The sequence below is a fragment of the Protopterus annectens genome, chromosome 1.part0, assembly GCF_019279795.1.
Source record: "Protopterus annectens isolate FY-2018-M chromosome 1.part0, PAN1.0, whole genome shotgun sequence".
In the NCBI taxonomy this organism is placed as follows: Eukaryota; Metazoa; Chordata; order Ceratodontiformes; family Protopteridae; genus Protopterus; species Protopterus annectens.
Genome location: NC_056725.1, coordinates 321,399,353 through 321,425,396, shown reverse-complemented (window position 1 = coordinate 321,425,396; position 26,044 = coordinate 321,399,353). Strand labels below are relative to the sequence as shown.

The following is a 26,044-nucleotide window of genomic DNA, read 5'->3' as shown; positions in this document are numbered from 1 at the left end:
CCCCCTCTGCAAAAGACTTGAAAAGTGAATCCAAAAACAATTGCTAAACTATCTCCTACAGGAAGAACTCCTATCCCCCACACAACATGGCTTCCCATAATAGTAAGGCTGCACTTCTAACCTATGTGGGTGCTATCAATAAAGCTAGAGATAACACCAAACTAGTCTCCTTATTTCTAGACTTGTTTAAATCCTTCAACACAGTCTGTCACAGCAAACTTCTAATTCAAATATCCTCATTATGTCTCTCTCAGCCCAACCTTCTATGGTTCAAAAGCTACCTATCAGATAGGAATCAGTCAATAAAATGGCATTTCACCCTCTCTCCATACATCCCAGTAACCACTGGTGTACTTCTGGTATACCACAGAGCTCTATCCTTGGTCCACTCCTCTTTAATATTTTCAACAGCAGCCTCCACACTTCCACACAACGGGTCTCCCAAGTACAGTACACAGATGACTCCACACTCATTTGAACATTTGACAACATGGCACACCTCCAAAAAATACTCAGGCAACTTTAATAGTCACTGAAGTATGGCTGTGTAACTCACAATTCATACTCAGTCTTAAAAAAACACTAAACCACTACTTTTTCCCCAAATCCTTCTCTCATGAAATAACATTTGAAGTCCTCTCGCTTGATAATACAGCCACTGAAGTCACTACTTGTAGTAAATTAATAGTGATGATAGTGGATGATAATCTTAAATTTGACCTGCATATATAAAACTGTGTAAGAAAAGCTCATTAAAAACAAGAGATGTTTCACAGAGCCATAAACCTTCTCAACAGCACTGCAAAACTAAAACTACACTTGCCACTACTTATCTCCTCTTCTCACTTCTTTATGGCACTCCCATCCGTACTAACCTCCAGGCATCACAAAAATCAAAACTTGAACAATTCTGTAACAAAGGGGCAAAATCTGCAGCAAATACCACTTTCAGACCCCACCATTCTATAGCACTAAAAAGCCCAAATTTGTTAGAACTACCCCATCAACACCAGGATAACCTATATACCTAAATGTGAACAATACCTATTCACACCTTACAGCTCCTTACTAAACCCTCTTCATTAACTTCCTTACTATTATCACTTTCTGTCTCCTGGCTTTCTCTGTAAATATACAATAAGCTTGCTTTTTTCTTACTTCATATTGCAATTCCTGTTTGTATTATATTTACCTTAAATTTATCTATAACTTCTACAATTTCTGTAAATATTAAATTACTGTCACATAACTATTCTTTACTAACATTTTCATACTATGTCTAATTTGGTATACTGTAATTGTTTGTGTATTATTTTTGAAAATTATTAAATTATTTTTCTTAAAATGTTTTAAATTCTATGGAGCTTTTTTCCCCAGTTCTTCACTAAAAATGATCTCCTACCCAGTAGGACTTTCCCAGTAATCAAATGTCAGTAACATGAATAATAAAAATGTGATATGGAGCTGCTCTAGCCCAGACCTTGATCCCCATGAACAGAAAATATATGTTTACACATTAAATTCAAAAAGGGCTTATAAAACATTTAGTGTACAGTGACTGGGTGTTTTGCACTCAGTTCGTATAGCTGTCCCTTGCAAGATGTTATTTTTTTGTGAAGAAAGTGTCACAGCTGAAGTTTACTTTAAATTCTTTGGCAAAAAATTTTCAAAAAATTCCAAGGTCTATCAGATCTTGATTAACACTGAGCTATTCATGAAACAAGCATGGACATGAAACAAGATTACTAGATAGTGATAAGTATCTTGTCACCATGTTGTCATCACTAGAAGCATTACTTTTTATCTATTTTTTTCTAGTTACTTCTTTTCCTACCCATCTTAACATTTACTTAAATCTAATATACATTGTATTATTCTTGGTTTAGCACTGCATTTTAACTATTCTATTGCAAAAGTAAACAACAGATTAGAGAAGTGTTGCTTGAGGTATTGCAAGACCTCATCTATAAGTTTGCAATCAGCTGCAGTTTCTCCTACTGTGGAGGCTGATTGACAGATGGCATATGTTATGTCAGCTGAATAGTGCCCATAGCTTAATATGCATACATTAACTTCCTCACATTCTGTAGCTGCAAAGATGTAGTTCAAAAGGAGACCATACTGAGGTCTGATGCTACTTCTCCAACAGGAAAATAGCAATCTCTATCCCTGCATACTTTGAGCTACACGTAAAATGGATTCTAGTGGCAATGAAATGCACCATAATCACAGTTATATGGTAGTGGAAAGTAAGAGGTTTAGTATTATTACTGGGTTACAAATATTTCTAAAAGGAACAAAAAGCCTCAACTCTTCACTTCAATCTGATAGTGCATCTTACCTGAAAGAATATTCAGTTAACATTCACGCATCACATTCTTTTTTGCTTTTTGATATTTGTCTTCTGCATTTATAAATGATCCTCACATGAATACAGACTTACTGTGGGCCACATTCAAAAGCACTTTAAGTGTGTATGATATGCATTCAAGAACAACCCTAGCACATGTTTTGTGCATTCTAGTCACTCAGAAAGATTACACTGAGTGTATTTATAGTCCACACTTTGTTGTGACCTTTATGAATCCCTGTTGATATTTAAAGCTGCAAGAATATCAGCAGGAAAACAAACATTAGGAGGAAGAAGGTGTGAGTTATGCCTGTGTTGTCTGTTCACTCAGAACCGTGTACACTTAGCATACACTTTATTGAATCCCAGGGAATTTGTGTGTGCACATATTTATGAGGGTGTGCTTGCATGTATGTGTGTGTGTGTGTGTGTGTGTGTGTGTGTGTGTGTGTGTGTGTGTGTGTGTGTGTGTGTGTGTGTGTGTGTGTGTGTGTGTGTGTGTGTGTGTGTGTGTGTGTGTGTCTATGTATGTATGTGTGAGTGTTGGAGTGTGTTTATGTGTTTAGTCTTTATCACCATCACAATTCAGAACTTCAGAAGAACTTCATAGCAGTAGCTGCATGAATATGCTTTCAGAAGTTACAGGGATTTGTGGCTCTGTACTTAAAATGTTGCATTCATCCTTATATCTCATCAAAAATGTTCTGCTTCATGCATGCTTATGTTGCCATTTTGCAGAACTCAACAGAAATACATTTTCAAGCTGTTTAAAGGAAAAGTAGCTGCAGTGTGAACTAATCCTTTAATCAGGAAGCTGTATTATTTTCTTTATTTTGGTCAGATAAGTTCATTCAATAATTTCTTGTTTTGTCTGCACGATGGGCTCACTAATGGTTCTGATATTTGCTGAGTTGTAATCAATATTCGGAACCAAACGATATGAATCTCACCAAGAAGAATGTCCTGTTCTCACTGTGTTAGACAATGTGGTATCATAGTAACTGGTAATGCTTAGACTGCGTAATCAATGACCATTCACTCTTAAAAGATGTCACTCCTCTGCAGAGATATAAAAAGTGCAGACAGTCAGTTTTTTCCCTCAAAGCAGCTGCAGGTACAGAAGTATATCTTGCATATGCAGTATTAAAGACATATCAGTATGAATAGTTCCATCCTTATTTAGCTTTTCCACAGCTGTCAGTAAAGCCCTCATTCCAAATCCTTGTATTTCACTAGTTTTTCTTTCTCTTCATATAGGAACATTGCTGACACCTAGTATTTTTCCTAAATGAGACCTACATAAGCATGGTGCCAGAAGGGAGCAGTTTCATGTTGGATGTGTATAGATTATATCTGAGGACTGCCACGAGAGTTCCAGGTAAGCCATCAAATCTGCAAACATACCTTCAGATTACTCTGCATCTGGAGACAAGACGAAATTTTGCTGCAGCAGAACTGCGAGTGATGTATTTTAATATAATATACAGGAAAGAGCATGCACCTGAGTGGAGGATAAGGTTTGACCACTAAGGAAATGGAACTAATGCAGTTTGTTTATTTTTATTGAATTTGTTTATTTGATAATTTATTAACATACATATATAAAAAAGTGTATATCTGCCATTCAGCTTACAGGGCGACATTCTGTACTAAGAATAATACAACCCTGCCAATGGATGAAGTTCACCTTCACAACTGTAACACCATATCCTCAAACAAAGTTAAAGATGATCTCCTCATCATAAATATATAGCAACAAATAAGTATTTGCCCAGCTGGGGAGAAACGATTTTTTTCCATGGTAATAACTAAAAGCAAATAGTAATAAATTGTCACATAGCATTGGTGAATAACACATTATTATATCTGAGGGTCATGCTGCTCAATGCTAGAAGTCTAAATCTTAAAATGCACTCGCTTGAAGCACTCCTTAAAATGGAGAACATTGACATTTGTACTGTAACAGAGACCTGGTTCAAGGCAGCAGAAAGCAACCCTGCATTACCAGGCTATAACTCATTTTTGGCCCCAGAACTTGGACCAAAGCTCCAAAGGTGGTGCTGTTTCCATATTCTAAAGGATGCATGCACCTCCAGACTGATAGCCCAACATAACGCATCAGAGATACTTCAGGTGCAGCTAACATTGGGCAAGACAGTGATTCAGGTCATCCCCTGCTATAGGTCCCCAACCATGTCCCAAGACTCACACTCCATGTTCCTAAGCACTCTGGAGAATATTAGCATCCAACCTAACACTCTCATACTGGGCGACTTCAACTACCCCTCCATTAACTGGGAAAACTACTCAAGTACCAATACAATTGCCCAACGTTTCCTGGAATTCATTAATTCCAATGCCCTGGACCAGCTTGTTCGTACCCTGTCAAGAGGTAGCAACATCCTTGACCTGGTCATTACTAACATGGGCGATCATTGCTCTACATCAATAGTCAACTCCTCCCTGGTTAGATCCGACCACAAACTAATTACCTAGGAAATCTACATCCCCTCCCTGCAGCAAAGGTAACCACCATGAAAAACTTCTCCAAAGCTAACTTTGGGCTCCTAAAAACAGAGGTGGCTAATTTCACGGCACCCATGCAAATGGAGAATAGTTGCATGACCACCAAATCATACACCAATGCACTGTATGAACAAGTAGACAAATACATGGATCTCGCCATACCCAATAGAACCAAGATGCTCTCCTCCAAAAAAAGGAAGCCAATTTGGTGGTCCCATGCCATAAACAAACTACAACAGAAGGAGGAAACTAATGCGGAATAAAGTAAAATCCCAAGACTGGAAAAACTCCCTTATCAGCCTCAACAAAAAGTTGAGATTCCTCATCAAATCCTCTAAAGTTAGCTACGAAAACAGAATTGTAGCAGATAGTAAAGACACCCACAAGGTCTTCTTTAGTTATGCAAAGAATTACCACGGCAATACCTAGATTTGCTGTGAGCTACTGCACAATTCTACCTCATACACCAAGCCAACAGATATTGCCAATATAATGGCCGACAGATTCAGTGCCAACTTTACCCCTCTCTACCCCACCAAAGGACCAATCACAATACCAGTAGATTGCCAGGCACCCAGTATTACTGCTGCACAGGTTAAAACAGCACTGTCCAAGGCCAAGAATATAGCTTTTATGGGACCTGTTAATATCTCTGGCTGTGTTCTACATGAACTACAAAGTGAACTGGCACCACACCTGTGTGCCCTGCTCAATCACAGCCTGACCTCAGGCTTTGTCCCTTCCAAATGGCACACTGCTACAGTTATCCCTCTCCACAAAGGAGGAGTGACTACAAACCATGGGAACTATTTCCCCATTAGCCTGATGAGTCTGATATGCAAAGCTATTGAACGCATCATCATGGACCTAATAAACAAGGATATAGGGAATCTCCAAACTCTGGATCCCACACAGTTTGGTTTTATGAAGGGTAGATCATGCCTGCTCAACCTGGTGAACTTCTTGAATCAGTCACCAGAGCTGTAGAGGGAAGCAAGGTGGTTCATACAACCTACCTTGATCTGGCCAAGGCCTTTGATACCATTCCCCATTCAGGAATCATAGAAAAACTCACTAAGCTAGGCATCAACCCCTATATCACTAGATGGGTTGCAAACTGGTTCACAGATAGAATCCACAGTATGAAAGTAGCTGATTCCAAGTCAGACTGCAGACCTGTCATGAGTAGAGTCTCACAGGGTTCAGTCCTGGGTCCTCTCCTGTTTGGTATCTACTTCTTTGAATTCGTCTCACAGGGTTCAGTCCTGGGTCCTCTCCTGTTTGGTATCTACTTCTTTGAATTCCAGGTCAACACAAACTGACTTTGGCTGACAAATTTTGCAGACAATTGCAAGTTGGGAGCTATTATTAACTCCCCAAGTAATGTTGATATCCTACAGAAGGGCTTCACTGAGACTAACAAATGGCATCAAAACCATGGCCTTAAGTTCAATGCCAAAAAATGTGTCATTGTCCCCTTTGGGAAAAACCTGGTTCCCATGAATTACCACATCAATGGTAGTCCACTGAATACAGATGGAGTTTTAGGAGATCTGGAAACACAGGTTGACAGCAACCTCTCTTTTGACCACCACATTGCCACTGTGGTCAGAAAATCCTTCTATCTGGCACATCTCATTACTAAAGGTTTTGCATCCAGGAAGAAAGAGGTCATTGTCTCCCGCTACTCTTTCCTCATTAGGCCAGTCACTGAGTATAATGCCCCATTTGGCATGTACATCACTAGACACCTGCAACAACTGGAGAGGCCGCAAAAGTACCTCACACAGGGGATCCTAGGCCTTAACCTCTTGTTCTATATGGACAGACTCAAAAAAAGCTCCAACTCTTCTCTGTCTCATATTGCCTACTTAGAGGCAGTCTCTGCTTGACTTACAAATCCATGTCTGTCACAGCACTGTTAGAAATGCTACATCTAAAGAAATCGCAATCCCTCCGCACCACATGCTCCAGAGACCTCAAGATCATTACCAAAATCAACAAAACAAGCTGGAAGGACAGGTTCATAACCCAGAGACTGCCCATGCTATGGAATAGACTTCCCATATATGTCAAACAGAGCACCTCCCTCTTCAAGATAAATCTTGATGAGTGGATGGGAAATAGACAATTCACCCCGGGGATCACTCCAGTGGCTCTTCTCGACAGAGGCACTGGGAACTAAGGTCAGGTAGCAGGATTTCAGGGTAATCCCATGGTCTAGGTTTGTAAAGTCTCCAGGGGCATTAGCCTAGTACACACCTATGAAACTATGAACCTATGTGAATGCAGTTTAATACATCACTGCTACCAAAAATAGATAGTAACATAAAGCCTTAATATGTGATACTTCCTTTAGCACAGATGTATATCTACCATGTAAAATGCTGTATCTTCCACAGCAAAATCTAGATGTTTTATTATTAGCTATATAGAATTTCCTGTCATGTATTTAAAGTATGTTGTTCACTTCATTTTACTAGCGTTGATGTGCTGGATTGTGTTTTTTGCTTGTGCAGGTTTGCTCCCTACAAATAGTAGTGATGCATGTTAGCTCAATGTGGTTGTGTTATCCTGTCTCTGAAACTATAACATTCTAGAGGAAAAGTTGTGTTTTAATTTTGTTTAAAATTACTGCTCTTTCCCTGATCCACAGTGAATTTGCGGGTCTATATTAGAAGACCGAATGTTTAGGTGATCGAACACCTAAACATTGATCTTCTAATATCGAACTGCACAATGTCGAACGCCCCAGGGAAACACGTCCCTCAGCCACAACACAAAAAACATTACTTTACATCTAAATTAAGTGGGGGGATTAACCCCCCCACACCTGCCAACGTGGAGAGCTGTGCCCCCCCACACCATCACTAACTAAATATACCAACTCCGAGATCCCTCAACAGTAGGGAAATAGCAAACTCCGGCGAACAGCCAAGGGAAATCTTTCCCTGTGTTAAATCGGCCATTTACCGTTTTTTGCTTTCAATATTAGAAGATCGATGTTTAGGTGTTCGATCACCTAAACATTCGGTCTTCTAATATAGACCCGAATTTGCAGAGTGAATAATAAAGTATGGCCATGGGGTTCTGGACAGGGTTTACTTCTGCCGTTATATTAATTTTGTATTTACAAAAAAAAATTGTTTATTTCAGTACTGTTGTACATAAAGTAGTGTGCATCAGGTTCGGGAACTTGGAGAGACATAACAGGCCCACTGTACAAACAGTGATCTTAACAGCTTCACTAAACTCTGTTGTATTGCATATGTGGTAAATATTTCCAAATCAATGTAAAAAATATGTTACAGCATATAGTTGATCCATAATGCATGTGTAATGATCTCCTCTGAAATCTGATCATATTATCAACATTCTTCCTTGTGAATTGTAGTTTCACAGACTGAGATGAGGCCAACTTTTCTCAACAGCATTTCTGTTCATGTTTATTTACTGTTATTTGATAAGAGGGTAGATAGGTCCTACAACCATTTTCAATCAATGTCCAGGCCCAGGAGAACAAACAAGAAAAAAAGGAGAACAAACAAGAAAAAAGAGAAATACATTGAAAATAAATGCAATATATATATATATATATATATATATATATATACATATACATACAATCACATACATTAATATTTACAGTAGGTACTAGTTTAAATTGCACCGAAGTAAGTTAAGACAAAGAAAAATACAGCTCCCTATTGAAATGTCAGTGCTAGAAATACTGTCTGCAAAGGGAAAGCTCTCACATCTCCTAGACTTACGTATGTAGCAACTTTGAGATTGCCATACCTCTGAGAAAATAGAATATTTCAAGGCTATTCAGTCTCAGTGTTTCAGGACTCAGTCGAGCAGATCTTGACATTTCAAAAAAAATACAATATACTTTGTTTTTATGACAAATTACAGATTTGATGAGGCAGACAGCAGAATTGCTAACATTTATAAAGCATGTGCATGTGGAATCATTCCGGAGTTGCTCAGATACACCATTTTTAAAACTTTTAACAGTTTCTTTGCCCCTTATGTCATGTGGTAGATTGTTCCATATGGCTGGTCCAAGTTTAGAAAAGGCCCTTTCGCCAATAAAGAAGGTCTGTGCAAAGAGATGTATTCGGGTTCAGAATTTCTTAAGGAGTAGGTTGGTTCTTTGATGGGGAAAAATCTTTTCAATTTGGGGGGGGGCACTGTCTTTCATTTAATATTTTCAATATTACAGAGATAAGTCATTATGTGAACCTTTGAGTTTCAGGGAGCCAATTAAGCTTCTGCAGATGAAAGCAGTAATAAGTGCAGGAGTTAGCAAGAAGGGTGAATTTGCAGATTTTTGTATTAAGCAGCTTCAAGTTTTTTTTTTTCTGTCACAGAAATATAAGGTTAGGAAAGGTAGGGTATATATTCAAGTTTAGGGATCAGAATAGTTTAGCCAGGGTAGCATAACAGCAGAGCTTATAAGGTTAAAAGTCTGTAGCATAATTTCAGTTGTGAAATTTCCTTATTCACAATATCATCTTTGTTGGTTGAGAAGGTGAGAGAAGACTCAAGACCTACTGTAGGTGTTTTTTGTTCAGAAACAGTGGTCGTGATGTTATTATACAGTTAGGCACAGCTGTAATCTTAGCCTCACCTCAGGATAACGTACTCAAGGTGTGGTCCCTTATCTGCAAAGCCCATGGAGGATCATAAATGGAACTCATAAATAAAGACATAGGGAACTTGCAGACTTTGGATCGAATAAACCCATACACATCACAGATGGTTGCAAAAACTGGCTAAGTGACAGAACCCACAGAGTCACCATGTCAATAGTGAAAACACATCTGACACAGATATCCTCAGAAGGGCCTCACAGAAACGGATAACTTATAAATAGAACATGCTGGGGGAGGAGATCATCACCCCCAGACTCCCTATGCTGTGGAACAAAAATTACTTCAGTGTCACTGCTTGACAGAGGCACAGAAAAAATGATAGCATAGTTTTTATTCAAACTAAAGGGATAAATGCCCTTGGGCAGATAGCCTAGTATGAACCTATGAACCTATGAACCTATGAACCTATTATGGTTATCTGACACAGTACATGTGTGTAACTGAAGGTATATCTGAGGGGATGTAAATAGCTTTACATTAGTGCTTTTATTTATTGCAGGTTTGTTGGCTGAGTAATACTGGTATAGACAGCAGAAGGACAGTCGCAGATGCATTTTCAGAGTGATGGCACAATTAATAGTTTGAAGTAAGAGTATATTGTTAGCATACAGAATAATGTTTAAAGAGGGAAGATCATCAGATATATCACTGATGTATAAGGAGAAAAGTTGGGGTCCTACAACTGAGTGATACGGTTCACACACACACACACACACACACACACACACACACACACACACACACACACACACACACACACACACACACACACAGGCATAATGCCTCTGACAATCTATGCCAATTACTGTTTAGCTGTGATTGGTTAATTTTAGGATCAGCTGCTTTCATTCTTATACTGCTTCTTCAGCCCCACTCCACCAACAAATACATCACTGATGTCTGACTGAGGGTTTTATGTTGTCTTCTGTTAAAACAGTATCTGTTGTTCATTATTCTTACTTTTGCTCCTTTCACCATCTTTAAACAGTAGTGTGTGTTTTTAATTATACATGTCAGATTACTTCATGTTCCAACAGCATTTAATAGTAGGCCTGTGTGCCAAAACTCTCTTTGAAGATATCAGCATTGTCTGTAACAATGCCAAAAAGCAAGTCATCAATGATAAAAAAAGCTATTTCTCCACTAAACTCACTACACACACACACACACACACACACACACACACACACACACACACACACACACACACACACACACACACACACACACACACACACACACACACAAAAAGCTCTTGAGCTCTTTTCCATCTCTCCTAAATCCTGGTACTCAACACCATCCTTCTCCATCTCCTGACAAAATCCCTCAAGAAATTGCCCAAGCCTTCAACTCTCATTTTATTGAAATTATCAAAAAACTTGTTAATGATTTCTCACTATAAACTAGCAAAAGTATAAATGGCAACATAAACTACAACAGACCCTCTAACCATCTATCACATCACAACTACCCCCACAACAATTGCAATTCAAACAAGATCCCATTCACTCCTCTATTTACATTCCAACCTGTACCCGCCTCTCTAGTGTGCAAACTGGTCTCCTCTTCAGATATCCTCCCAGCTGAATACCTAAAGCGTGCAGCAGATTCTATAGCTCTACCTGTTAGCATTCTCATTAACTGATCTATCTCAGAATGATATGTCCCACAACTATGGAAAAACTCAATTATTACTCCCCTTTACAAAGGTAGCAACACCAGTGATCTATCTAACTATCGGCCCATATCTGTACTTTTCCCTCTAGCTAAAACCTAGAAAAGTGAATTCATTCTCAACTGCTAAAACATCTCACAGACAATAACTTACTTGGACCCACCTAACATGGTTTTCGGCCAGTACACAGCACAACAACAGCCTTACTGTCATTTACCAACACTGTATACAAAGCTCTTGATGCCAGCCTACTAACATCAGTTATCCTACTAGACCAATCAAAAGCTTTTGATGCAGTGTCCCACTCTAAATTACTTCTACAACTTGAGACCATAAACTGCTCCTCACACACTCTATTCTGGTTCCATAGCTATATACAAAATATAAAACAATCAATCTGTTAGATGGCAAAGCAAGCAATCAGATTACCTAGTCAACAACACAGACACTCCCCAAGGGTCTGTTCTTGGACCCTTGCTTTTTAAATATATATATATATATATGGGTCTACCTGACAACGTCGACAGCTTAGAACACCGACAATGAGAACACTGATGCCAGAAGATCGACAACTGAGAAGACCGACAGTTGAAAACCTCGACGCTGAGAACACCGACATGGGAAAAGGCTGTGTAAGTATGTGGTAGTGACGGACGTTAGGGTGCGAGTAAGGTAAGTGTGGATATTGATGGTCTGTAGGGATAGGGGTGGGTTAAGTGAGTTAGGGTTAGGGCGCAGGTTAGGTAAGTGTGCGGTAGTGATAGTCTTTGGGTTAGGGGCGGGTTAAGTGAGTTAGGGTTAGGGCGCGGGTTAGGTGAGTGTGTGATAGTGACAGTCTTTGGGTTAGGGGTGGGTTAAGTGAGTTAGGGTTAGGGCACGGGTTAGGTAAGTGTGCGATAGTGATAGTCTTTGGGTTAGGGTTTGGGTTAAGGTTGTAGATAGTTGTGTATGTGAGGTTTAGTGTGGGTTTGTAAGGATTTTGGTGTGCTTGTGTTGTGTGTGTGCTTTTAGACAGGATTTTGTTTTGTTTGTTGATTGTCGGGATTATGGTGTGTCGGGCATGTGAGGTTTCGTGTTTGTGAACTGTCGGTTATGTGGTGTTGGTGATTTCGTTGTCGGTGTTGTGGTGTGTCGGTGTTGTCAGGTAGACCCATATATATATATATATATATATATATATATATTAATGATCTCCATAAAGCATCCCTCAAAGTACACTCATTTAATACACTGAGGATTCGACAATAATTACATCCTCTGACAATCTCTCAGATCTCCTAAAGCTAACACAAAATGCATTTACTTCCATCAAATCCTGGATTAACAAGGCTCAACTGCTACTTAATCCCAAAAGATCAAAAATCTTACTTTTTTCATTCAAACCTCTTAACTCTAGACTTTAAAATAGTGTCTCAAAACAGTACAGCCATTGAAATTGTAAAAACAGCTAAACTACCTGGCCACAATTTCTGAAAAACTATCTTTTGAAAATCATATACTCAACACAATCAAAAAGACCAGTTTTAAACTTGGCAAGCTCTATAGGCATAAACTCTATTTGGACAAGTCTACCAAGGTGAAAGTAGCTAAGAGTCTACTAAAAGCCCCATGTTCACTAACCTAAACACATCTCTCCTGAACAAACTGCAGTTGTGCTACTATAAAGTAGCTAAGTCTGTCTCCAACATGCCCACTCGCACACATCATTGCCTGGCTATCTAAACTATAAACTGGTTTGAACTCCATCATTACCTATATTATTCCCAACTTACTCTCACCCACATATTATTAAATAACGCAAACTACTGCCCATCCCTTCAAACTATAATACACACACCCCAACTCGGAATCTTAGGTCCTCTAACAAACAACTCCTAACCATAACTAAGCCCAACTAAAGAGCGTGACAATGTCTCTATGCCCGTGCTTTTGCCAAACTTTGGAATATGCTCCCTCTCCCCATTACCCAACTAGACTCTATAAAAACATTTAAATATACTCTAAAAGAACACTCTCTCAATAACCCTGTCTGTTCTTGTAGTCACACGATTAAACCACCTTAAATATTTTATTGTTTGACCTGTATACGCAACAAACACATTGCTAAGTTAATATAGCAGCACTTTTTCTCTATTTCATCTTCATCTCTAATCTTTCTTTCAGTCTTTATTTCTGTGACTGAATACACAGAATTGCTTAAACAGTATTCTACTTATGAGACCATACAAACAGAATTACTCAAAATGTAGCACTCTGAGTTGATTTTCCTTTATTGTATACCTCTGCAGCAATGTGTTAGTTTTTCTATATTTACTTCATTTTGCAATATGTAAAAAACTTATTTTAACTATCAAACTTAAGCTGATGTTATATAAACATTTATGTGACTGTATGGAGCTTTCCTCTCCGGGCCTCCACTGAAAATGGGTCATTGGGCCCAGTGGACTTTTCCAGTCAACAAATGTCAATAAATAAAAATCAATAAAAATATCTCACCCTATGATAAGAGACAGTCAACAACCTCTGGCACCAGATGCATCTAAACAAATGATGTCATTTCTTAATTGACATAGCAATGAGTAGTAATAGCCAATGCTTATTGATATGTAAAGTGTCATAGTAAAGAACAGCATAACACATTGCTTCCGGGTTCAATTTGCAGTTATTTTATATTAAATTAAATGTAACTGTATAAAATTGCTGAGATCAGTAATTCCAGTTGTATATTACTTGCAGTAATGAAAATATTATACTTAGACTTCGTTTGGGTGTTGGCATTTTTTTCTTTCTTTTTTTTTTTTTGTAATTTTAAGTAAAAAGGGGAAAGATTTATAATCACAGTGCCTGACATACTGCATCATCTGATATCAAGAAAATTCAGCACTCATATTAAAGTGGTTAAGAGTTCCTAAATTTGTGGAGGCACCATCACCTTATGGCAGAAATCTGTTTGTTAATGACAGGCAGACCATACAGTGTCTAGCAATGCATGTTAGAGACCATCGCTTGTAGATTTAACTGTCTTCCTGAAAAAGGTCACACTGCTAATATTGGGAGTGAATTTTATGTAAACCCATACAGATATCAAGACTTATCTTGAAAGGGGTCAAAGGATTACGGGCCATATTATATATTCAAACTTTCTAAACTTTGAATCCCATATGTTCGACAACATATGATCGAAGTTTAAAAGTTTGAATATATAATAAACAAAAAAAAAACTTACCTTAATGGTGCAGGCAGGGGGGCAAGCCACCCTGCACCCCCCACCCCACCCCTACTTAAATATACCAACTCCGAGATCACACTTCAGTGCAGTAAAGTGGAATTCTCCCATTCTGCACTGAACAGCGCCTTTATGTTTAACCTTCAAACTCTTGAAATGTCGATCATATGGTGTGGACCATATGACATTCGACATTTCAAGCGTTCGGAGTTTTAATAGGAACCCAAAGTATTACACCATTTAAGTTACAAGGGAAGTTTATTCTACAGGCAGAGAATTATTTGGTTAATGAATACAACCTGCATAGAAGCTCTAATTATGTTATAGCGCTTCAAGTGTTCTTAGCATTATCAGGTTTATGAGGTAGAGAAGGTCTAATAAGTGAGGGCTGTTACTAGTCCAGAAAGTAAAACTGAAATCTCTATATGCGAGTCAGTGTGAGATGGAAAAAAGTGACTGTTTTTTGTTTCTCTGTCACTTCAATTCTCTTGTTAGAAAACACTTGCATAGTTCAGTGTGCCTTATATGTTTAGAGACATAAGTACCATCCAGATGGCATGTTACATTCAATGAGTGGCCTAATAGTAGAAGAATAGAAAGGGTCTACAACATCTCCGGATCTAAGCACATACCTTTGGTAATTAACTAGGCAGGCAATGTAGAAAGATTTCTTCACTGTGACTGCCAGTTGACAATCAAAAGACAGTTATAGGTGAATTTAAGTAGATCTTTATTGAGAGACATGATTTTATGTAGGTTCCATTTATGTGACATTCAACCAGGCTGTCTTATTTCCCAATTGCAACTACACTGCATATTTTGTACTTTCTAAGCCCATGGCTAGAACATGAACTGCTAATTCTATCCAACCTGACTTTAAGAATTTAAGAGTGTGTAGGATAATTATTCATTGTGCCCAATGCGTAGTTATCTACAGACTTGCTCAAACACCCATCTTAAATGTCTGTCTACAGATCAGAAGAATAGATTACAAGAAAATGGGGCTCAAAACAGAGGCTCACTTCACTCCACTAATGACTATTATATTCACCAGGAAGATTTTAGCATCTTGTACTCTGTGTTTTCTAATCTAGTGCAAATTAATAATCCACTGATTGATGTGAGATGGCTCTGTCATTGCTCTGCATTTTTACTAGTTCTCCTCTGAATCTGAATTTACAGCTATAAATTTATTTGGGTTTTACAGTTTACATTGCTGTTTTTCTGGGATCTTAAGTGGCTTAATCAGCATTCAAGCATTTAATTATCATGTTTTAGTCACTTTTCTAACTTACAACAAACAGCCAGTCTTGCCCAGCTGTTGTAAATTTTATCTAGAACTTGTGGTCATTAAACCATATGGCAGTGGTTGATTTTTGCAGGTCTAGGAAGGTAAACACAAGGGGCTAGAGCTTAGAGCTGTTTCCAGCCTCAATCTTCTTAGGGTATTTTATATTAGAAGAGCACCGAGCCATCTTTGCCTTTAAGACTCTTGGAAGCTGGAAGATAAAATAAACAAAGTATATGGAGAACATGCATCATCTAGGGAAATACATTTAATCTACTTCACTTGTCTTACCATTTAAATAATTTTCCTTTATTTCTGCTTTGTGCTTGTTCTTCATCTAAAGGTAGATCTATTAACTGAAGACATTTTACAGCTTATGGTGCTTTTTCCAATGGGTCTGTGCTGTCTCTGGGTATTTAAATACGTTTTGAATAGACTCTCTCATTGTGCTGCATTTTTACGATTTCTTCTCAGAATCTGAAGCTACAGCTAGAAATTGATTTGGATTTTACAGTTTGCACTGTTGTCTTACTGAGCTCTTAAGCAGATTAAACAGCACTCCTGCATTTCATTATTAAGTTTTAGTCACTTTCCAAACTCAGAATAGATAGTATTGGCCAGCTGTTGTGGGTTTTATCTAGGGCTTGTGGTGTTTAGATCCAGTGGCAGTGGGGGATTTTTGCAGTTCTGGGAACATAAACACAATTGCCTAAAGCTTAAAGCTGTTTCTAACCTCCATTGTCTCATCATATTTGATTTTACACAAGCAGTTATCCATGTTTGCTCTTAAGACTTTTGGAAGCTGAACGTTAAAATCAAACAAAGTATATGAATTACATTTTGGATGTACTCACACTGCTCATAGAGAAAAACAGGAGTGAGAGAGGCCCACCAGGAACATTACAGGCATCTCTATCTCAGTCTGTATTTAAAGACATTTGGATTAAATATTTTACATAATTTACAAGACATTTAAGGCTAAGCGTGTGTTTAAGACATAACTGGGCTTCAAGGACGAAAAGGCAAAACTATCAAAAAAGGCAAGTCATGAAGACCTGAGAATATTCATGTTTTCCTGCCCTTTGATTTCATCTCATTATAAACTTTATAGTGTTTTGGTAAACCTAGATGATGCACTAAACTCAGCTATCTCAAACTTGCTCAAAATTTATCCAAAATGACTTACTGCAGTCACTTACTTCTCATTCATAACCAGTTACATAACTGGGTAATAATAAATCTTGTTTGATCTTAATGGTATGGATTTTTGTCTTTGTTGAAGTCCATACTAAGGGTCGTATGTCAGCTGTGGTTAAATCTTTTTTTTTTAATATCCCAGAAATATGATGATGGTAATAACTCTGGTGAATGTGTTTGTGTACTTGTTTCTTTTAAAGCAGACAACTCCAGTTTAGTTAATCTTGCACTGCCTACATGTGATTTTACGGAATGATTTCTGTAGAAGAATGGAGTCACCTGGATAGCTGCTGATTACCTCTATAGTGAAATATGATACTTTTGTAATGAACTTCCTGCAGAGACTTCTGATACGGAATAAGAATTTAATTAAAATAGTTTTTCATAGTAATGCTCTATGCAGTCCTGGACCTGACAAGAAGTACTATCTGCTCATCTCTTGTTACCCAGTTTGGAAGATTATCTCTGCTTGTTTTTAGATACCTAGTCTAATTTCTGTTAATCTATAATCCTTTTTTTCTTAAAGCATTATTTCTATAGAAAAATTTTCCTTAGTGACTTAGATGTACTCCTACAATCTCAACACTAAGGAAGCATTATATATCCGTTTTACATCATTTTTATTTTATTTTTTCTCAAGACTGTAATCTCATTGATATAAAAACAAGGAGTAATGATTTATTGTAGCATGCTTTTCCCCATTATAGACTTTCTCTTATTCAGATGTTATTGCTTCTTGTAAATGATACATTTAAACATTTTCTTCCCTTTTATATAAAATATCATGGCTTTGTTTAACTGGCATGTCTTAGTATTGTGAAGCAGCACACTGGGTTCAAAATAAGCTCTAGAGAAAAACATAGCATTTGATTTATTGACGAATTAACCCAGTTCTCATCTTGACTTGAAAAAAAGAGTTCAAAATTATTTAATTTCTCTGGAAAAGGTTTCAAGTAACTATGATATAGTATGTCCATATGCAAACTCTGTAGACTCTCAGAGGTGCCAGAAGCTGTTGAAGACTGGGGGTGGGGGGTGAGAGGGGCACGAGGGGCACGAGGGGCACTTAGTAATCTAGAAAGGGCAATGTTTTAAAACGATTTACTACCACAACATAGGTTCACTTGGAGGACATTATAAGCTTATCCAAATTCCCTTTTGGTGCTTGTATTACCATTTCCTGATTGGTCTTACCTAGCCCATGTCTGATAATTGTATATTAGCCCTAGTGAGAATAACTGTGATCATACTATAGATAATTTGAGGGGGACCCATGTAAGGGATGCAGCATTTAGGAACTGCCTCTATCCATTAGTGGCATGAGGGGCAATCCTTCAGTACATTTTCTATTACCCATCCTTTGATCCAAGTTTCATTTGAATATGGACAGAGATGAGCTTTGTTTTACTTGAATGGATAGTCTGTTCTGAAACAGTTGTAGCCTCTGTGATATATATCCATCTCTCCACAACATTCAGTTTAGATACCTGTACTGAGTATTTCTGATGCCCATTTGACTTGCTGATGTTCGATAAGTCTATCTGTATTAGGTCGTAGGATGCCTTGTATGCTAGACATGTCACCTCTAAACACTCTGTAGGATACTAAGTATAGTGATAAATCTTTGAGGTGGTCCATGTAACACCTATTGCTTAGCACTTGTATCCTGTAAGGTATCTCTGTGGGTATTCCAGTTGTTGCATGGGGCTGGACAGATACATGCCAAAGTGGGCATTATACAAAATGATTGACCTAATGAGGGTTTTATAAAGCGGGACAATAACATCTCTAGATCTAGTCACAATCAATTTGTTTATAAGCTGTGCAATATAGAAAGACTTTCTTATGGCTCTGGGCACATGTTGGTCAAAAGTTAGGTCACTGTACACACAAGTTCCCAAATGCCAAACAAATGGGTCAGTTATCAGAGGGCCTTGTCAGTTTGGCAGTTCCCTGAAGTAGATGACTTCCCAAAGTATACGATAATATATTTCTTGGAGTTTAGTTTCAATTCATGATTCTGGCACAAGTTATGGTTTGGGACAAACCTTCCTGCATGATGGTTAAGTCATTTGGGGATTCAGTAATGGCTGCTAGCTTGCATTCATCTCAAACTTAGTCGGTCAAAGCCCTTTGGTATTTTGTTTTACTTTTGCAATGTATGTGCCAAACAGAAAAAGTCTAAGCACCAAACCCTGGGGGACTCCATTGGTGACTGGCCCCTTCCACTATTTTGATTTTCTGCATCCTGTCAGCAAGCATGCATGTATGCATTCTTTTATTCACCTTCCTGATTGTATTAAATTATATTCCTTGTATAATACAGCACCACTTGTTAGAATCTGTTTTAAATTTGTAGTTTTGAACAGTCTTCTAGTAAGCAATGAAATAAATTGTATGAACCAATAATGACAAAACTACCCATTTCAGAAAATGTCAACCATAAAAGGCCACCCAGTCTTCTGTCATTACAATCCACCAATATCAGTAAATATGCAAAATCTCTGCAGAAGTAAGTCATCTGTAACTAGTGAAGAGGTTGCTGCTAGCAAACAACTTTATATGTCATTGTTTCATCTACAAATAAAGTGTTTGTTGCCCTTGAAGAATAAATTGCCTATGTTACATTAAAAAAATGATAAGCTAGTAATTTTGCAACAGTGAATGGATGGCAAACTGATAACAGGTTCACAGTAACCAGCTAACTCCTCAAAAGGAGGACATTTACAGGACTATAACATCCACTCCCTTTAAATTACAATACAGTACACTATCAGCGATCCATCTGCATATTATGCGAGTAGAACCCACAGCCTTCTGCATCAAAAGCAAGTATACTACCTGTTGTGCTACTAACAATGCAAGCAGTGCAGCATAAGCAGCACTAAACTTCTCTTCTGCTGAAGCTCTCAGCTCCTTGTAAAATCCACTTGACACTGAACTAAATCTCTCAACTTCGAAACACAAGAAATCTGGAAAAAGCCAAAATTTACTTGGGGGGAGGGGTAAAGGCCCAAAACCAGGACACAATTTAAATATTGATTGTCTAATCTTAGAAAGTTTATAAAATAAAAGTATTTTGTGTTACCATGTGTCTCCTGAAAAATAGGAAGGCTGAAACTTAAAGGGCTATCATTATTTAATGAATTCAGTTCTCACTGATTTGCCAGAAAAAAACACACATTTTAGGAGGACTAGACCAAAAGTATGAGACAAATATTCTGTGAAAATCTGGACAATTGAAAGCTATGGACTCAACTCCCTGAATAACAAGTGGTGGTATGGGTAGAGAATTCAGGCTCTTGTTTCTTGTACTTAAGGTACAGGGTTAGCATGAGTAACACTAACCAAAAGGTATACCTAACTGAGGCATTGTCAAACACACACACACACAAACACACAGATGCCCACCCACCCACACACAGATACCCACACACACACAGACACCCATGCAGACACCCCCCACCTCCCCCCACACACACACTCACACACCCACAGACACCCATCCACACACCCATACATGCAGACACCCACCTACACACACAGACACTCCCACACACACGTAGACACCCTGACACCAACCCAATGACACAAACGCAGATACCCATGCAGAAACTCAGACCCCCCCCACAGACACACACAGACACATACCCACACATGCAGACACCCATCCACCCACACACATGCAGACACCCACCGACACACACACACACACACACACACACACACACACACACACACACACACACACACACACACACAGACACCCACACACTCTTTGGCAGATGCAGACGCCCACACACACTCTCTGGAAGATGCAGACACCCACACACAAACTCTGTTACAGCAATAGCAGCACTGGGCAGCAGGCATGGCAGCAATGATCTGGGCAAATCTTAAAAGTCGAGCAATGATAAGCACTTGGAGGCAGCATAACTCCCACAAATAAAAGAACAAAACTCTCCTTACCGGCATGACTCTGGCTCTGGAAGCACCAACGGAACAGCAGCAGCATAACTCCTGTAACAGAGAGCAATAAGAGAACAAGAACAGCTAGTTTAGTTAGTTTAACTTCCGTGCGCGAATCAACATTAGTGTGCGACACATGGGTCCTCCTTTAACTTCCGCGCGTGATTCCACATTAGCATGACAGGTCTTGCAGCTATAAAAGTGGTGTGGTGCCCCCTCCCCCTCCCTCTATGGTTCCAGCATCTATGTAGGCTCTAATATTGTAAATACCTAATTCCTTTCCTCTGACACTATAATATTATAGAAAATAGAGATATGTAATAGCAAGCCTACTTCTTAATTGAAATATAAGTAAATAACATGTATAAGTAAAGAAATCTGGTTATTCTGGTTAGTCTAGAAATGAGTATAACTGCAGTGAAAAGCAAGAAAAATGTAATATTGTTAGTTACATTTTGTATTGCATCATTTCATATCTATCAGACCAAGTAGCAGCATTTATGTCTTCAGTACACTTGCTTAATGCATTACTCTCTCTCTCTGAAATTTTTTCCTGAAGATTTTAATTATACAGATAACGTTGATATTATAGCTTATGTGGAAGGATTCATTAGTACTGCTTTTTACAACTGCTCACCTATTAGATATGTTCCTTTTTTGCTGGTTAACCATTTTAGTCAGCTGGAAAAATATTATTTGTCCTTAAAAAGTAAGATAAGATTATGAAAACATTTTAAAAAGTACCAGTGTTATACAATATGTTACTGTTGCCCCCCAAAAATTCATAACTTTCCTTTTGCCCTAGCGAGGCAGTGTCTTGATTAATATGAAAAAGAAAGATGAGATGGTTGTCTATATGTGAGGGATCTGTGAGCAGCAAACCACAGCAGAAGACAGGATACATACATACAGCTTTAGGCAATGTGCTACTGCATTATTAATGCTGGGATGCATGAACTACAGCTAGGCCATCTATAATCTTGGTCTCTGTGGAGTTAATTTGTGATAACTTACACAAGAAACCATTCTTAATAACAATTTATGTAGAGTTCCATTTCTTTATGTAACCTATTAAGTAAGCACACAAACATAACTAAAATAACTCAGTGTTATTTTGAACAAGTACTGTAGGGTAGAGACCATGAAACATCAGATTTGTAAGAGTTTTGCTAGAGTATTTACTAAAGTATTCTCTTAAATAAAGTTCTGTTCCCAGGATCACCAAACCGCAAAGTTGTTATGCCAAATTAATCTATGACTGTCTACACATCCAAAGTCTGACTATACATGACATGTACCATATTTAAATCTTACACTTTTTCTCTGGTATACATCACTGCCAGATTTAAAGGACTACATCATAACAATGTATGCCTGGGACACCAAAAACAGTTATTTTAGAATCACTGCTGATTCATACTATTTTTCATACTAGATAACAGGAAAAAACATTTTCCAGTTAAAAAAATCCCTTTTCTCAGTTTGTGACAAGACACATTTTCCCAGGCTTGATTTCCAACAGAAGTTCATTTCCATTAGAAAGTGCCTGCCTTTTTCCAAGGATGATCTTTTATTAAAGTATGTTGTAAATGACCACTTGTGGCTTAGTGACCTCATAATATCCAATAGATATTTCCTACATTATAATTTCTGAGTGAATTCTGCATTGTATGGTACCCATCGTTGATTAATTAATATTTTATTAGCACTCATTTGAAATTATTTATTAAAATCAAAGACTTCTTTTGTAAGGGGGTCTTCTTCATCTTCAATGAAGCAAAAGTATTTTTTGCAGTGTTTATGATTAGATACAGCCCTGCTTAATTTGCTTTGCACAATTATGATTTTATGGAAGGGGGCATTTTGCTGAGTTTGTTCTTGAAATAATTTAGCAGTACTGTATACTTTGCATTGTGTTGCACACTTTAGTTTAGAGTAGTAAAATGTATTCCCAATGCATTCAGCTGGAAGATGCAAAGAATTCCAAATGTTATGTGGGTTTGGAGTGGGGGGGTGCATTTCTACTTGCAAGAATGGGAAGGACATCATATCACTTTCTGTCAACGTCTAGTCTGCCGTTTTTTTTTTTTGTTAGAGTCTGATGATGGTCATGAGATGGGTCACAGGAATTTAATAATCATGAAATACTACCACTACACAAAGTCAATGCTATTTAGGTAACCTTATAGTAATACTGGCAAGCACTGAAAGAAAGTGAAATGTGATATATGCATATTGCCCTCCTGTCTTTTCTATCTGATGGAAGCTAAACCAATGCTAGAATCTTGTGCTAAACATACAAAATTCATGGACTTTCTCAAAGTGTATTATTTATCACCACTGTGTTATATTTGCTTTCCCTTCTTTTTAATTTTAACTTGGTGAAACATTTTAAAAGGTAACTCTGTTTATTTATTTATTTATTTTTTAAAACAAACATTAAGGTGAAAAAATAAAGGATGAAAAACACTGCAAATATAGGTATTCTAGCAGTAAATAATAATAATAGTAATAATAACAATAATAATAATAATAATAATAATAATAATAATAATAATAATATCAAATAAGACCATTGAAATTTAAAAAAAAATCATTGTTTGATGAGTCAGATTATGAACTCAGTATCTGTGAACTAGACATCCACAAGGTAAGATTACTTTTGTGGTTTCTCTTCCTCTCCATTAATGGCTGCAAGCTTTTACCATACTCATCACAAAAAAAATTTCTAGGAGGTTTTCTTGAAAGTAATGCAACAAATCACACCTTGTTGAGCAAACCTGATAAAAATGCTAAATGTAATATATGTTAATAGGAGAATGTAAAGAACATAATCAATTAAAACTGCTAAATGAAAACTTAAAAAAGTCTTAAGAAATATGTTCATTTAGTAGAAAACCACAGGCATATTTTATAACTTATTATATTTGGAAAACACACAATGTAGTAAACTATTATCATGTAAAAAGGCCATGAAACACAACCACTCCAACATCTGGCAAGGGAGATAAGTAAAACAACAAAAATTAACCCTGTATTTGCCTACTGCACATTCTCTGCCTTGATATTCTAAGTACAAGCTTGTCTTGGCGTTTGTGATAAGCTGTAGAGAATAGTGGGATTCAAAAATCCTATCCTGCAAAGACAACTCATAAGAAAATGTTATCTGATAACTACAAATACATTGCAACTGTTCCTGATGATACACGCATGGCTTACCTGTAAGCTTAGCTGTCCATGAGCTAGTCATTAAGGGTGGAGCTTAAATTGGCTACTTAATTAGGACCACACTGGCTTTAAGTGTTTTTTTTTTTTCCAGCAGCAGCTCAAAGGAAGGGTATATTGTGGAGGACAGAGGCTGTTGGTGGCATTTCCAGATTTTAAATGGATTCATCTGTCAGAAACTGTACAGATATGAACTGGCCTGTTTTACAAAACAGTACATTAGTGTAAAGGGAACCTGCTATGTTAGGGTTAAAATACACTTCACATGTTCAAGGATAAGAGGTAGCAGGAAAACAAAACTGGTTTAACAGGCAGGTCCTGGCCACTTTGGATACAACACAATTGTTTGCCTTTACAAGTTGGTCGGGTATGCATATACTATAAAAATATATATTGGAATAAGGCTAAAGGAAGCAAGAACAACAATCTGTTTTCAAGGAAACTTACTCTAATTACTCTAATTCATAATCATTACCTTAGGCAGTAGTTCTCTGATTGCTAAAATCCATTTTTCATCTATGTTGCTCCAGGGTATTCATTCTGTTAATCATTTTGAGGAACCAGATGTGTGTGTATATATATATATATATATATATATATATATATATATATGTGTATGTATACACACACACACACACACACACACACACACACACACACACACACATATATATATATATATATATATATATATATATATTGTGCATGTGTGTGTGTGTGTGTGTGTGTGTGTGTGTGTGTGTGTGTGTGTGTGTATAAATGTATATATCTTATTTTTAGGGGGTGCCTAGAATCATGAGCACTAATAGGATCAAGACTAATGAAAGGATAATTGCCAAACTGCTGATACAATTATTATGCGTAATATATCACTTCCTTTTTTCCCTGCAGGAATTCCTTTGTTGCAAGTTTTTAAAGACAGTTGGCAATGGTTAACCCAGGAAGCTCAAGGATTATTTTCAGATTTGAAAGTGGCACACAGTCAAGACCAGAGCTTGGTTAAGATAGAGAGGTCATCCAGCATTTGAATAAGAGCCTGAAATGGATACAACCCCTTCAAAACAAGCCAAGGCACAGGGTCAGGAAGGATACCTCTATTCTCTCTGAGGTTCCAGCCCCAGTTGTCAAAGTCATTCAGGTATCATAAGGTAATAATGGAGAGGGCTGGAAGCTGCATAGATTTCTGTCAGGAAGTTGTCAAGCAGTTGGTTAGTACTAATAAGAAGGCGTTGATTCCTTGCCTGTTAATGTTTGGCTGAAGAATTTTGATATTGGTACCGCATCATCCCCAGTGGCTACTGATCCTTGAGGGTCTCAAAAAGCCCAACCCTTTCATGTCCCATCGGCACCATCACAGACAATAAAGGAGTCTTCCTCTCATCAAAGGGAGCAGACCTGCTGAACCTGATCTCAACATAACACAGTTGTTAGTTCCCATGACACTTAACAATTCACCTAGGTTGGCCTTTCCACATTCGCACATTATGGCTCATGTTCCATTGCATATAAAGTAGAAAGTCATTCAAGTGGATTTCATCAATTTAATAGACACTGAAGGCATTCAAAGGATTCTCAAACCCAAGAAAGACTTATTTTTTTCTTGGGGTCAGGTTTGATCACAGGCTGTCCCATTCCCTGCTCAGAATGAATAAATTACTGCAGTTGGTCTCAGACTATCCTGATAAAAAGGCCTCCTACTTCCTCATGAAAGAATTTTTATCAGGGTTTAAAACTGAATCCTTGGTGTCATTAAACTCTAAAGTAGTTAACAACCTCTCATCTGTCAAGGGTAATGTATTTGAAGCTTATGGGTTGATTGAGAAAGAGGTCTTAGTGGGTAGAGTCGACCCTTTTTCACCTTCACATGGCCCAATTTCAAAATGTCACCTATAGGCTTGATGCTTAAAAAGAAAGAAGCAGAATTTTCTTT

At 37.7% G+C, this 26,044-nt stretch overlaps 1 protein-coding gene across 2 annotated transcripts in view; it reads left to right on the top strand.

Annotated features, from left to right (window-relative positions):
- LOC122792207 (leucine-rich repeat and fibronectin type III domain-containing protein 1-like protein) overlaps positions 1–26,044 on the top strand; it is a 2,814,387-nt gene that overhangs the window by 1,914,004 nt on the left and 874,339 nt on the right. For both annotated transcript variants that reach the window (XM_044059954.1, XM_044059944.1), the window contains exon 6: positions 3,608–3,728. The gene's annotated coding sequence lies outside the window, so the exon portion shown is untranslated. The remainder of the gene's footprint in view (positions 1–3,607; positions 3,729–26,044) is intronic.